Genomic DNA, 12,326 nt, shown 5'->3' with positions numbered 1-12,326 from the left:
TGTGTGTGTGTGTGTGTGTGTGTGTGTGTGTGTGTGTGTGTGTGTGTGTGTGCGCGCGTGCCATTCAACAGGGGATGAAACTGAACTCAGGTCCTCTGAAAAAACAGCAAGCACTCTTAACTGGTGATTCTCTAGCCCAAAGACTGTTTTTAAAAAATAGTTGTTTCTATTCTTCTTAGGAACTACAATTCTTTGAGAGATTAGGGAGGCTCATTTGGCAAAGCACCTACCTTCTAAATGCAAGGATCTGAGTTCCATCCCTAGAACTCAGAGGAAAAAAATGCCAGGCGTGTTGGCAGTTGCTTGCCATCTGAGCACTATGGAGAAAGAAATAGGCAGATAGAACCCAATGGTTAATAACTGGCCAGCTAGCCCTGCCTAATTGGTGAGCTCTGGGCCAATAAGAAACCATCTTAGAGGAAGTGGATAAATCTCTTGATTCTATGTGAGGCTGTCTGTCCTTAAGTTTACCCACATGTAAATAAGTATCTTAAATCTGGGAACAAGTTTCAATATGGTAAATCTACTCTAAGCAATCCATTTATAAACTTACTTAAGTTTATAACTTAAATAAGAGTCACTAGGCATAAATGGGGCATGGTGGAGAATGTCTGCAAACAAACCTCAGACACTACATTATAAATTTCTTATTCCTATATTAATGACAGCTGTTTTCTATATTGTTTTCCTTCTTGGTCTGAGGAGCTCCTAAGGCAAATACACAATTCTAAGACACTTCTTAATCCCCCCATACAAGATGACTCCTCCATTTTTTGGTTTTTGTCATCTCACTCCCATGGTTGTTAGTAAAGAGCATCAACTTTTTGAGGCAAATCCATATGGATTTGAATTCTGAAATTAAACCAATCAGGAGTTATTGAAGCTTTAGTTTTCTCCTCTGGGAAACAGTAATCATTTTGAAAGAGTAAAGACTGAGAAATGCACAATGCATATCTGCTATCAGTATTAATATGACTGACTCTTCTATAAAGTTAATTTTTTTACAAGTATAATATATTCACTATTAGGGGCTGGAGAGATGGCTCAGGGGTTAAGAGCACTAGCTGCTCTTCCAGTAGGTCATGAGTTCAATTCCCAGCAACCACATGGTGGTTCACAACCATCTGTAATTGGATCCAATGCTCTCTTCACATAAAATAAATAAATAAATAAATAAATAAATAAATAAATCTTTAAAAAAAAAATATTCACTATTAAGTAGCAAATGGAAGATTTTCTTTATTCCTTAAAAGCATCAGACACTAGCAGTAAAGCACCAAAAGTGGGTAATCTCTAACACATAATTTCCAACAGTCACCTTTACTTTGCAAGATTGGTTTTGTTTCATGTTTGAAATAGGATCTCACTATGTAGTCCTGGCTAGCCTGAGCATGCTATACAGATCAAATTAACCTTGAACTCAAGAGATCCACCTGCTTCTGCCTCAAATGCTCTGAGATTTACAAGTATGTGTCATCATACCCAGCTTTTTCTTTTTTTTTCTTTTTAATAATGCCAATGGTTTAAACTGCTTTTGTTTGTTTTTGTTTTTTTTTGTTTGTTTTTTTGTTTTTTTTTCCAGACAGGGTTTCTCTTTATACCCCAGGCTGTCCTGGAACTCACTCTATAGACCAGGCTGGCCTCGAACTCAGAAACCCGCCTGCCTCTGCCTCCCAAGTGCTGGGATTAAAGGTGTGCACCACCACCGCCCGGCCTGCTTTTTTTTTTTTTTTTTTAAACGTCTTAAAATGATAGACATATTTTCAAACTACATAACAAAGTTTGCTTGGCCTTGTGAATGTACTAAATATGTGTTAATTTTAAATGACTTTTCAAGAAAAAATATTTATTGCTTTTCAACATTGTTAGTGCTAGTGATATGATCACTGAAGATTTTCTGGTCCAAACGTCTTTCTTTCTAACTTCTTTTTCTTTTTTAAAAACAAAGAAAATAGATTTATTTTAAAAAAGTAAAAACTCCTGAAAGTAGGAGAGACTTCAAGAAAAGAACACTCCTGGGTTACTCCTCTGTATTTGTAAATCAGAAGCTTGGGCGAGGTAATGGGAGTAGTAGGGGGCCTCCAGGGTATCATAAATTTGAGGTCAGCCATGACTACATAAGTGAAACCCTGGGGAAGAAGAAAAAGGAAAAAAAGGGAAGGGAGGAAGAACAAAATAGGACAATCTACATCTTGCCTCTATTCTGCCACTAGCTTGGTATTCCACTTTGGAATAGTTCTCAACCTCTATGGAACAAAGAAGGCTTTTAAAGTTCTCACAAAGAAAAAGGTTTAGGAGAGAAATGAATCATGCAGTAAGATCAAGGTCACCCTTCTAATGCAAGTGTTCAACTAATAAACTCAATAATGCCATTTCCCACTATTTAAAAATGCATTAACCAAAAGGCATCATTCAGTAGCTTATATTTTTTAAAGTGTCCTTATTAATCTATATCCTTTTGCAAAAAAAAAATTCCATTTTTATAAACATTTCCTGCTATAAAACTCAAAATAACAGACGTCTAAAAGAATCTTATTCTGTTCTTAAATGTACTTAAAACAAAAGCTAAATCCTCTGACATCTTCCAGTGTGTTTTAAGTATAGTTGTTCTAGAAATGTTTTGGCAACTAACACCTTAACTACCATTAATTAGGTTAGATGGCCTAATCTTTCCAAGTGTGATTCTATGTCCTAAGGGATTTTAAAAAGGGAGATGGCTCAGCACATAAAAGCACTGCCACCAAGCCAGAAGACCTGAGCTCCTAAGTTCCATCCCCCCAGACCCACATAAGTAGAAGAATAGATTACTGTGTCCTCCAGCCTACATATGCACACCATGCTTAAGGGCACCCATACATATGTACATATACATAAATAAGTGTAATTATTTTAATTTTTTTTAGTTTAAAAGGAATATAGCCTATCATTCAAACTTTTTAATAAGCAGTACCTTCATACTGACAAAGTAGTCAAGGATTCTCATCATCTGACTTCAAATAAGATAGACACTACTTAGTTATCTATAGCCAGAGAAGCAGCAGTAAAGGAGAGCTCAGAGTTATATCCAGCCACTGAAAATATATGAACTGTTTTTACACTATGAAGCCAATCTGGAACAGATTTAGTTAAACAAGTTGAACCACTGACCACTCAGGTAACTTAGCAGAAACCTTCAAAATCAATTAGCTAGACTTATAGCCTATCAATACACTTCAAAAAGACTGGGCAAAAGTTGGAAATTTGGTCTGGGAAAAATTCACTTTAAGTTGTCAATTAAGCACATAAGCAAGCAGTAGTGTGGCATTCTCTTTAGTCCCAGCACTCAGAAGAAGGCAGGTAAATCTCTGTGAGTTCCAGTGCCAGGACAACCAGGGCTACAGAGAAATCCTGTCCTGAAAAAGGCGGGGAGGGAAAAAGAAAAAAGCACATTGTAAGTGGGAGATACCACACTGGCAGTGGAGCTATAAGAAACCCAGAGTTCCAAGCTAAAGAAAAACTGGGCATTTAAAACCATGAGGGCAGAGGCTAAAGACATGGTTCAATGGTTAAGCGCACTCATTGGCTGCTCTTCCAGAGGATGCTGGTCGAATTCCAAAGCATCTTCTAACATCCACAGGCAAGGCATCCACCATGACAAATGCTGCTACTAGGTAAAATAAAAATTAAACTTAATTTTTTAAGGGGCTGGAGAATCAGCTCAGTAGTTAAGAGTGCTTGGTACTCTTCTAGAGGCCCTGAGTTTGGTTCTCAGACCTTAACTTATATTGCACTTAACTCTTCCTTTAAAAGCAAACATTATAGCTAGATGGTAGTAGCACTCATCTTTAATCGCAGCACTTGGGGCAAAGACAGACAAACCTCTAAGTTTAAGGACAGCCTAGTTTAATCTACATAGTGAGTTCTAGGACAGTTGGCTACATAATGAAATCCCGTCTTTAAAAAAAAAATTGTATGTTTAATAACTTATAAATTTTTTGGTTTTAGATTTTATTTTTATTTTATGTGTATTCGTGTTTCTCCTACATGTATGTATGTTCCACATCTGTGCCCAGTGCCCTCAGAGTTCACAAAACAGCTTACTGGATTCCCCTGGAACTGGCATTTCAGATGGTAACCATCATGTGGGTGCTAGGAACCAAACCTGGATCCTCACTCTGCAGAATAACTATTCTTAAAAGTTGAGCTTTCTCTCCCATTCCAACAAGTACCTTCTTTAATCTCCACTCTAACTGTAAACTAGAGGATGTCTCAAGGCTATCCTGAATTATCAAGACTACACAGTTACACAGTTAGTTCCAGATTTGCTAGAATGAAACCTTGTCTCACTACAAAACAAAACAAAACAAAAGCCATGGCTAGGGTGATAGTTCATCAGTAAAGGCCCTCATTGCCTCCAGATGACCTGAAAGCCTCAGCCCCTGAATGGTAGGAGAGAAAGAGACAACCACCCCCACCACCACCAATAAGTTGTCAGTCCTCTGAACTAAACACACCACTGTGGTACAAACACACACCATGAAAACACACACACATACACAAATAACCTTTTTTTAAGTGACTGCTTCCATTCTAACTTTCAGAAATAAACCACTTACTATAAGGTTACAGCCTTACTATCTTAAAATAGACTTTTTCAGTAAGGCTAACTAAACATAACCAAAGTCACAAATTATAGTTAGTTTGGGTTTGGGTTTGGGTTTGGTTTGGTTTGGTTTGGTTTGGTTTATTTTGTTTGCTTTGTGGGGGAGGCTTGGAGGGGGGTGAGCTTTTTCTTTTTTGGTTGTTTTTATTTTTTTTATTTTTTTATTTTTTTTGAGACAGGTTTCTCTGTGTAGCCCTAGCTGTCCTGGAACTTGCTCTGTAGACCAGGTTGGCCTGGAACTCAGAGATCCCCTGCCTCTATCTCCATAGGTATGTACCACCATAGCACAGTTCCATAAGCTATAGCTTTTATGACCAAACTATCTAGGAAAGATCTGTTCTTTACTCAACACAGTATTATTGAGTCCTAAGAAATTTTAGATCTGGCACAAAACATGCCTTAGAACCTAAACGCTTTCTGAATTAACCTAGCTTAGTAATGGCATTCTAAAACAGGCATTGTGGGGCAGGGGAGCATGCCCCTTTAGGACAATAACTAATTAGCATGTCAACAGGACAAAGTTGATTAATTCATAAACAAATGTCTGATTTGCCCAACAAGATACTGTAATGTGCAAAGCCTAGCATTTGGGAAATACAAAGAAGTTCTGCAGGTGCTGTAAACAAACTATATCCTATCTATGACCCAAAACACACCTCAGAAATTATACAACTTGCTGTAGAATTCTCATTTTTCATATGGAAATGAACCATGAAATCACACAATGCTGTAATAGAATCAACTATACCATTTCAAGTTGTGCTAAAGTTAACTAGAGAAAGCAGGTGTATACAGTGTTTGTTATGTTAAAAGTAAGAGAACTTGAATACCAAATAACAAAAATTTAGAGCTTCTTCCTTCATGCAGCTGCACAATATATAGTCTTCTGTAGAGCACTAATTGTACTTCCAAAACACAGTGTGCCTAATGGACTTATAGGACAATAATTCAAATTACAGATGAAAATAACCGTCAGATTTTTTGGTCAAGTCACTCTTTAGTGTAAAAACTCAAAACTAGATTAAAATTCAGCAGGCTTTTGGCATAAATCATTTCATTGTTATAGCACCATTAATCTTATCTCATTATTTTTTTCAAGTGACATATAAATTTATGAATTAATAACTCTAAATAAAGTTTCCTAAAATTAGAGTATAAAGTTACTCATATCTACCTGTCAAAAAAGTTTTTCAGAGTTGGAGAAATGGCTCAGCAGTTAAGAGCACTGGTTGCTCTTCCAAAGGCCCTGAGTTCAATTCCCAGCAACAATACGGTGGCTCACAACCATCTGTAATGGGATCTGACACTCTCTTCTGTCACGTAAATTGAGCACTCATACAGAGAAATAAATTTAAATATTTTTTTTAAAAAAAGTTTTTCAATAGCTAAACTAATTTTTAAAAGCCAATCTTTCGCAGGGTGGCGCACGCCTTTAATCCCAGCACTTGGGAGGCAGAGGCAGGCGGATTTCTGAGTTCGAGGCCAGCCTGGTCTACAGAGTGAGTTCCAGGACAGCCAGGGCTACACAGAGAAACCCTGTCTCAAAAAAAAAAAAAAAAAAAAAAAAAAGCCAATCTTTTTTTTTTTTTAAGATTTATTTATTTATTTATTTATTTGATGTATGAGTACAGTGTAGCTGCCTTCAGACACTAGAAGAGAGCATCGGATCTTATTACAGATGGTTGTGAGCCACCATGTGGGTGCTGGGATTTGAACTCAGGACCTCTGGAAGAGCAGTCAGTGCTCTTAACCGCTGAGCCATCTCTCCAGCCCAAAGCCAATCTTTCAAAACACAAATGAAAACAGAAGAGCAGTAAGATAAGTAACAAGTCTCACATGAGATAGCAAACCAGTGAAGAGATAGCTGGTACAGTAAGACTACTATTAAAGACAGATTTACCACAATCAAAGCAAATTAATGTCTAATAAAACAATTCACTATTTATGTTTGCTGTGGCAGTCTTCAGTAGACTCTTTATAACTAATAAACCAAAGACAACACTGAAAAATCTTTAAATTTTTTACAAATTGCTCCCTTTTAAGCAGAACATACACTGTCCATCAATAAAGCTAAACAGGTAAGATCAGATACATACTGCTCCTGCAATGGACCCAACTTCACTTGCCAGCACCCCACTCTGTCACAACTGTCCAACACCGGCTCCAGTGGATTCAATACTCTCCTCACCTCTGTACAACCTACACTCAAGACAGACAGACAGACAGACACACACACACAATTACTTAAAATTAATAAAGACAAAATACGTTTTTAAAAAAGAAAAGGCTCTAAAACTAGGAAAGCACTGCTTCTAAAAATCATGTTTAGAGAGAATCTTGGACTTATGCTAGAACTCAATATCTGTGGCATGCTTCAATTACAGCAGAATTCAAATAAACAGTATATTCAATTGCAAAAGTAATGGAAGGAAGTTCTACATAGTAGAACAACAATGACAAAAATAATTAAAAGACGTCCCTGATGTGCATGAAATTCTCACCTCCAAGTTCCTAACAACAAACTTATTTAATGACAAAAAACTTTTGAGACAGGGTAATTATCCTAGAACTCACTATGTTGATAGATCAAGCTAGTTGCTAACACAGAGATGCCAAGTACAGAGAGTAAAGGAATGTGCCACCTCACCTGGCTAGTGACCAATCTAAATATTTGACCAATCTAAAGACCACAAGGGTAAAAGAAATAAGGAGCCAGTCAGTGTGGCACACCTTTAATCCCAAGAGCCAGAAGGAGGCAGATGTGTTCCAGTTCAAGCCCAGCCTGGTCTACAGAATGAGTCCCAGAACAGACAGGACTACAAAGAAAAACCCTGTCTCAAAACACCAAAAAGGAAAGGAGAAAGGGAGGGAGGGAGGGAGGGAGGGAGGGAGGGAGGGAAGGAGGGAGGGTGGGTTAGGCTATCTTCATATTAACCAAAGTCTAGTCTTCCAAGAATAGACTTTATAAGACTTAAACTTGTGACACATGCCTTATATATCCCAGCACCCAAGAGACAGAGGCAGGTGGATCTCTGTGAGATGGAGGCCAGCCAGGACTATGCACTGTTTCAGGACAGCCAGGACTACACAGGGAGTCTTAAAAAAAAAAAAAAGATTAAAGTAAAAACAGACAGACAAACTTGTTTTCTATAAACACCTCAATACTCTTGGGAGGTAGATAAGGAGTCAGATTTCTGGAATAGAAACAAGTACAAAGGGATTAGGTGTCTTGTCCAGCAAGTCATCAGTGAACATAAAACCAGAATTCAATTATTTAGTCTGCAAAATCTAAATAACCTACCTTTCTTTAAAGTATCTACAAATTATCACAAGACGTAGATTTTCACCCAACAACAATACATTTCATCAAAACACTATTTCAGAATTGAGTATTATGAGCAAGGAAATATTGCTCATGCACCCCCCCCCCCAAAAAAAAACCAATAAAATGAACAGGATGAACTTTAAAATGTATTCATAAGGTGGCAGGTGTGATGGTTTTTTGTTTTTTTTTTTTTTTGGTTTTCCGAGACAGGGTTTCTCTGTGTAGCCCTGGCTGTCCTGGAACTCACTCTGTAGACCAGGCTGGCCTCGAACTCAGAAATCCACCTGCCTCTGCCTCCCAAGTGCTGGGATTAAAGGCGTGCGCCACCACCGCCCGGCAAGGAGAGTGTTTCTTAAGTTTCAGGTCAGCCTGGGTGACATAAGGATTTCAAGGCTATCCTGGGCTACAAACAGAATGAGTCACTATCTCTATAAAAGGTGAAGGGAACAAAAAGAAAAAGCAGTGGCCATATTAGATTTTTTTTCAAAGGTTACTCTACTCATCTCATATCCTACTATTCAAAGTCCGTGCCCGGAGCCATGGAAGGGCAGATAGATATGCTCACTATCATTATATCCTATATATGCATCCAATCTCTACAAACTCCAAGCTTCAATCAGAGGCGCACTAAAATACACTTCCCTCCAAAAATCAAATCTTCTAACAACGCCTTCTGACCATTACTCCCTATGATAAACATTTCAAATCTGGATTTTAAAAGTCATTAACTTTTTATTTTTAAATATTTATAGTTAAGACTCAAACTACTACTTTAAAATTTGATGTTCTGTTCCTCTCGCTATGTTTAGGCAAGATTCCTACTCACTCTAAAATTTGTTATTTGTTAAGTACAATGCCTACATGAAGATACTTCCCAACTGACAAAAGGATCAGTCCAGAAAGCGTCCAAAGCAGACCTTTTCTTTGAAATCATAGTTCACTGACTAGTAATTCAAGGTATTTCTATAACCAGATTAAATTTACTTTTTAGCAAGATCTGACAAGGTAGAAATTTCAACTGTCAAAGGAGAATTCACTTTCTAGGGTTCTAGGAAACAGAGCTTACTATAAAACAGTCTCAAGAAAGTTTGCTTACTCTTCCCAATCAAACAATCAATCAATCAGCTTGTCTCTCTCTCTCTCTCTCTCTCTCTCTCACACACACACACACACACACACACACAAAATCCTAACATAAGCTACAGATCACTAAAGAAGACAGGACACTGAAATGTCTGTGTTCAAACTCCTAAAGTTTAGTTCCTACGTACCTGGCAAACTGATGGCGGCCTTATGTCCACCAAACTCCAGAGTGTCTTCTCTCATTTAAAGCTAACATTACATATACCATCAAAGCAAACCAAAATACATAAGAACCTAAAAGCCTCAGCTAATGTTTACTTTAATTACTTAGTTTAAAAAAATAAAAATGCTGACTATCCAGTGTTGGTTATTAACATTTTAAAGGTTAGACTCCAAGGCTCTGTATCTGCCACCTTTAGAAGCTTACATTATTTTTGTTAGCCTGTAGCATGAGACTTGGATATTACATCATGCAATGCCTGAATACTGTCCCATTACCCAGGAAGCTTCTGGGTACCTGAGACACTGCATACCAAGGTATCCTTCCTCTTTGAGCTCATGATATTACTGGCTTCTGGGACCTGCTCTTAGGCAGCTTCACAAAGACATCAACTATGCACCTACTGTAATTGCATTTTCTTTACCTTGTGGGTGTATTCTTCACAATGTATAGCCACTTGTCTATCCAGTCAACAAAGCTAAGTGAATACATACCACATACTGCCCAACTTGAAAGTGGGTGGTCATCTCTCCCTTATTCCTTTCCCATTCACTTGTTGCAGATCTAAAGTGGGGTTCATCATTCCTTTGATCCTAAAAGAATTAACTTGAAGATATGGTACGAAATTGAATGTCCTTTACTCTCTGTTAATAACAGCCTAGGATCCACATCCTGTGTCCATTGTCCCACATTCTAGTTCCTCTAAGCCTGAAAGTAATCCTCTCTAGTTTTCTCCTCCCATTGGACATCTGCACTCTACACTTTATCTCTCAGTGACCTAATAATTTTGGACTTTTTAATGTCTTTTGGGGGTTTTGTTGTTGTTGTTTGCTTCCTTGTCTTTGTTTTGTTTTTCGAGACAATGTTTGTGTGTCCTAGAACTCAAAAAGGCTGCCTTGTAACTCAGAGCTCTACCTACCTCTGCCTCAAGCACTGGGATTAAAGGCATGTGGCAACCACCACTGCCCTTTAATGTCTTAAAACTGTAAAACCTCCAATCTTTCCTCACACTTCCACACCTTGAATCTTCCAAACTCTTAGGTAACCTACTTCTGAACCCTCTCCGACAATCATTTCCTGCTTTAAACAGAGGCATCCTACTTCCCTCACCACACCAACTCCATACAACTGTCCCTTCTAATTACAGCCATGAATCCATAAATCCCTATACCTCATCCTTCCTTCAGTATAAGTACTATTCATTCCTTTACATTCTTTACTACAAAATACCCATTCTTCCCTTTCTTCTGTCCCCTGCCTACTCCATTTCTTCCTCTACACTCTACTACTGATTTCCCTTCAAACATACCCTGCTTCCATCTTCCTCATTCCCAACTTCTCTCCACACCTCCTGCCCTGGGAATATTTCCATTTTTCCCCACACCTTACCTACCATCCCATAAACATTTTCCCCCACTCTCCACCCTGCCACAGACCCTATCCCTTTCCAGGGTGCTCCCAACCTCAAGGTTCCCTCTTCTGCCGTTGCCCACTAGTATTTTTCATACAAACACCCACCATTTCACTCACTCCTGCTGCCCTTTTACCGCTGCACACATCTCCTGCCTTGACACCTCTCTCCACCCAACCTAACACCTCCACTTAACCTCCTTGTCCCCATTTCTCTCCCAAAGCCCTCAAACTCAGTCCGTGTCAACCACTTCTCCTCCCATTAGCTCCATCCTCCTCTCCCCTGAACACAGAGCAAATATCAAGCCTTTTTTTCCCCTAGCTTGTCAACCCCTTCCTGGCTCCCTCCATACCTCCCAGCCAGTACTACTCACTAGGGAATTCCTGGCGTCCTGGGTACACAGACATCTCCTGCCTGAATACCCTCAATTTCACCCGCCACCATTTGAGAGAACCCCCTCCCCAGACACTCCTTCCCTCTGTCTTTTGGGGTTCAGCTTGCCCGTCACACTCCCAGCTACGGACCCCTCCTCCGCCATTTCCCTTCAGGCGTCCGGTGGCCTTCCTGCTGCCTGCCCCATTCCCTGCCCCTCACACGCAGCGCTAACCAGGGCATCTGCTCCTTCCATTTCTGCCTAGAGGTGCCCATCTTGTCCCTCCCTCTACCACCTCACTTGCCCCTACCAGCCCCAAATCCCCCCTACACACCGGTCCGAACCCCCAAACGGAACGTCCTCCTTCCCTCTCGAGCCCGACCTAGGCCCCCATGGGTCCCCCCAGGCCTCCCTTGAGGCCCTAGTCACCGTGGGGCCGGGTCCCTCAACGCTCTCTTCTCCCCCAAATCTGCCCACACCCTGTGCCCGCCCCCCGAGCCTCTCCCCAGCTCTTGTCCGCAACGTCCTCCAGCACCTGCCCGGAGCCCGGAGCCCGGAACCCTCCCACCTCCTCAGAGCTCGCGCCCCATACGCTGCCCACGCCCTCGGGAGGTTCAGGGCCGGGATCCGCGACCTCGACCCCGAAAGCAAGCAAGGCGGCCCGCAGTCTTGACGCGGACCGGCCAGGTACCGCGGCGGCGGCCACAATGCTCAAGCCGCGGGGCTGGGATTGCGCCGCGCTCCTCGCCTCAGCAGCCGCCGCCGCTGCTAAGGACGCACAACAAACAATGCGGGGCCCGGGCAGGCTCCGCCAACTGCCTCAACCGCCGCCTCAACCGCCGCCCGCCCGGGACGGCCCGCCGCGCAGGCGCCGGCCCCGCCGCAGCCTACCCGCGCCGCCGCGCTCCGCCCGCGTCCGCTGCCCGCTCCCGCTCCGCCGCCGCCGCCACCTCGTCCGCCCGCGTCTCCGGCTCCTCAACACAGCGGCGGCGGCTGCGGCGGCTGCTGCCTTGGTGGCGCTCGCGGATCCGAGCTCGGCTTCGGCAGCGACCGCGGCGGCGGCGGCGAGCACGTGACGCCGCCGAATGTGCCCATTGGCCGATCCAGGGGGCGGGCCCCGCGGCTGCTGGGGAACGGAAAGCCCGCCCCATCGCCCTCCGCGCGGCCCCTGCACGCGCACTCTGCCGCACCTGAGAGCTCCGGCCAGCGCCCGCTGCCGCCGCGCCGCGCTGCCGCCTGCGTCAACTGCGCACCTGGGGGCGCGCAGGGCGC

The 12,326-nt window shown here is 42.0% G+C and overlaps 1 protein-coding gene across 2 annotated transcripts in view; it reads right to left on the bottom strand.

The window, feature by feature from the left end:
- The window catches only part of Strbp (spermatid perinuclear RNA binding protein), a 112,932-nt gene extending 100,965 nt beyond the window's left edge, over positions 1-11,967 (bottom strand). Inside the window, exon 1 of one of the 2 annotated variants that reach the window (XM_028754652.1) lies at positions 11,946-11,967. The gene's annotated coding sequence lies outside the window, so the exon portion shown is untranslated. Of the gene's footprint in view, positions 1-9,764; positions 9,930-11,945 lie in introns of those variants that run through there. The other variant, XM_028754653.1, reaches the window with a different exon arrangement.
- Positions 11,968-12,326: the final 359 nt, after the last annotated feature.

Source organism: Grammomys surdaster, unplaced genomic scaffold (genome assembly GCF_004785775.1).
Source record: "Grammomys surdaster isolate TR1022 unplaced genomic scaffold, NIH_TR_1.0 126035, whole genome shotgun sequence".
NCBI lineage: Eukaryota > Metazoa > Chordata > Mammalia > Rodentia > Muridae > Grammomys > Grammomys surdaster.
The sequence above is the reverse complement of the archived record's forward strand: the minus strand, read 5'-3'. Positions and strand labels throughout refer to the sequence as shown.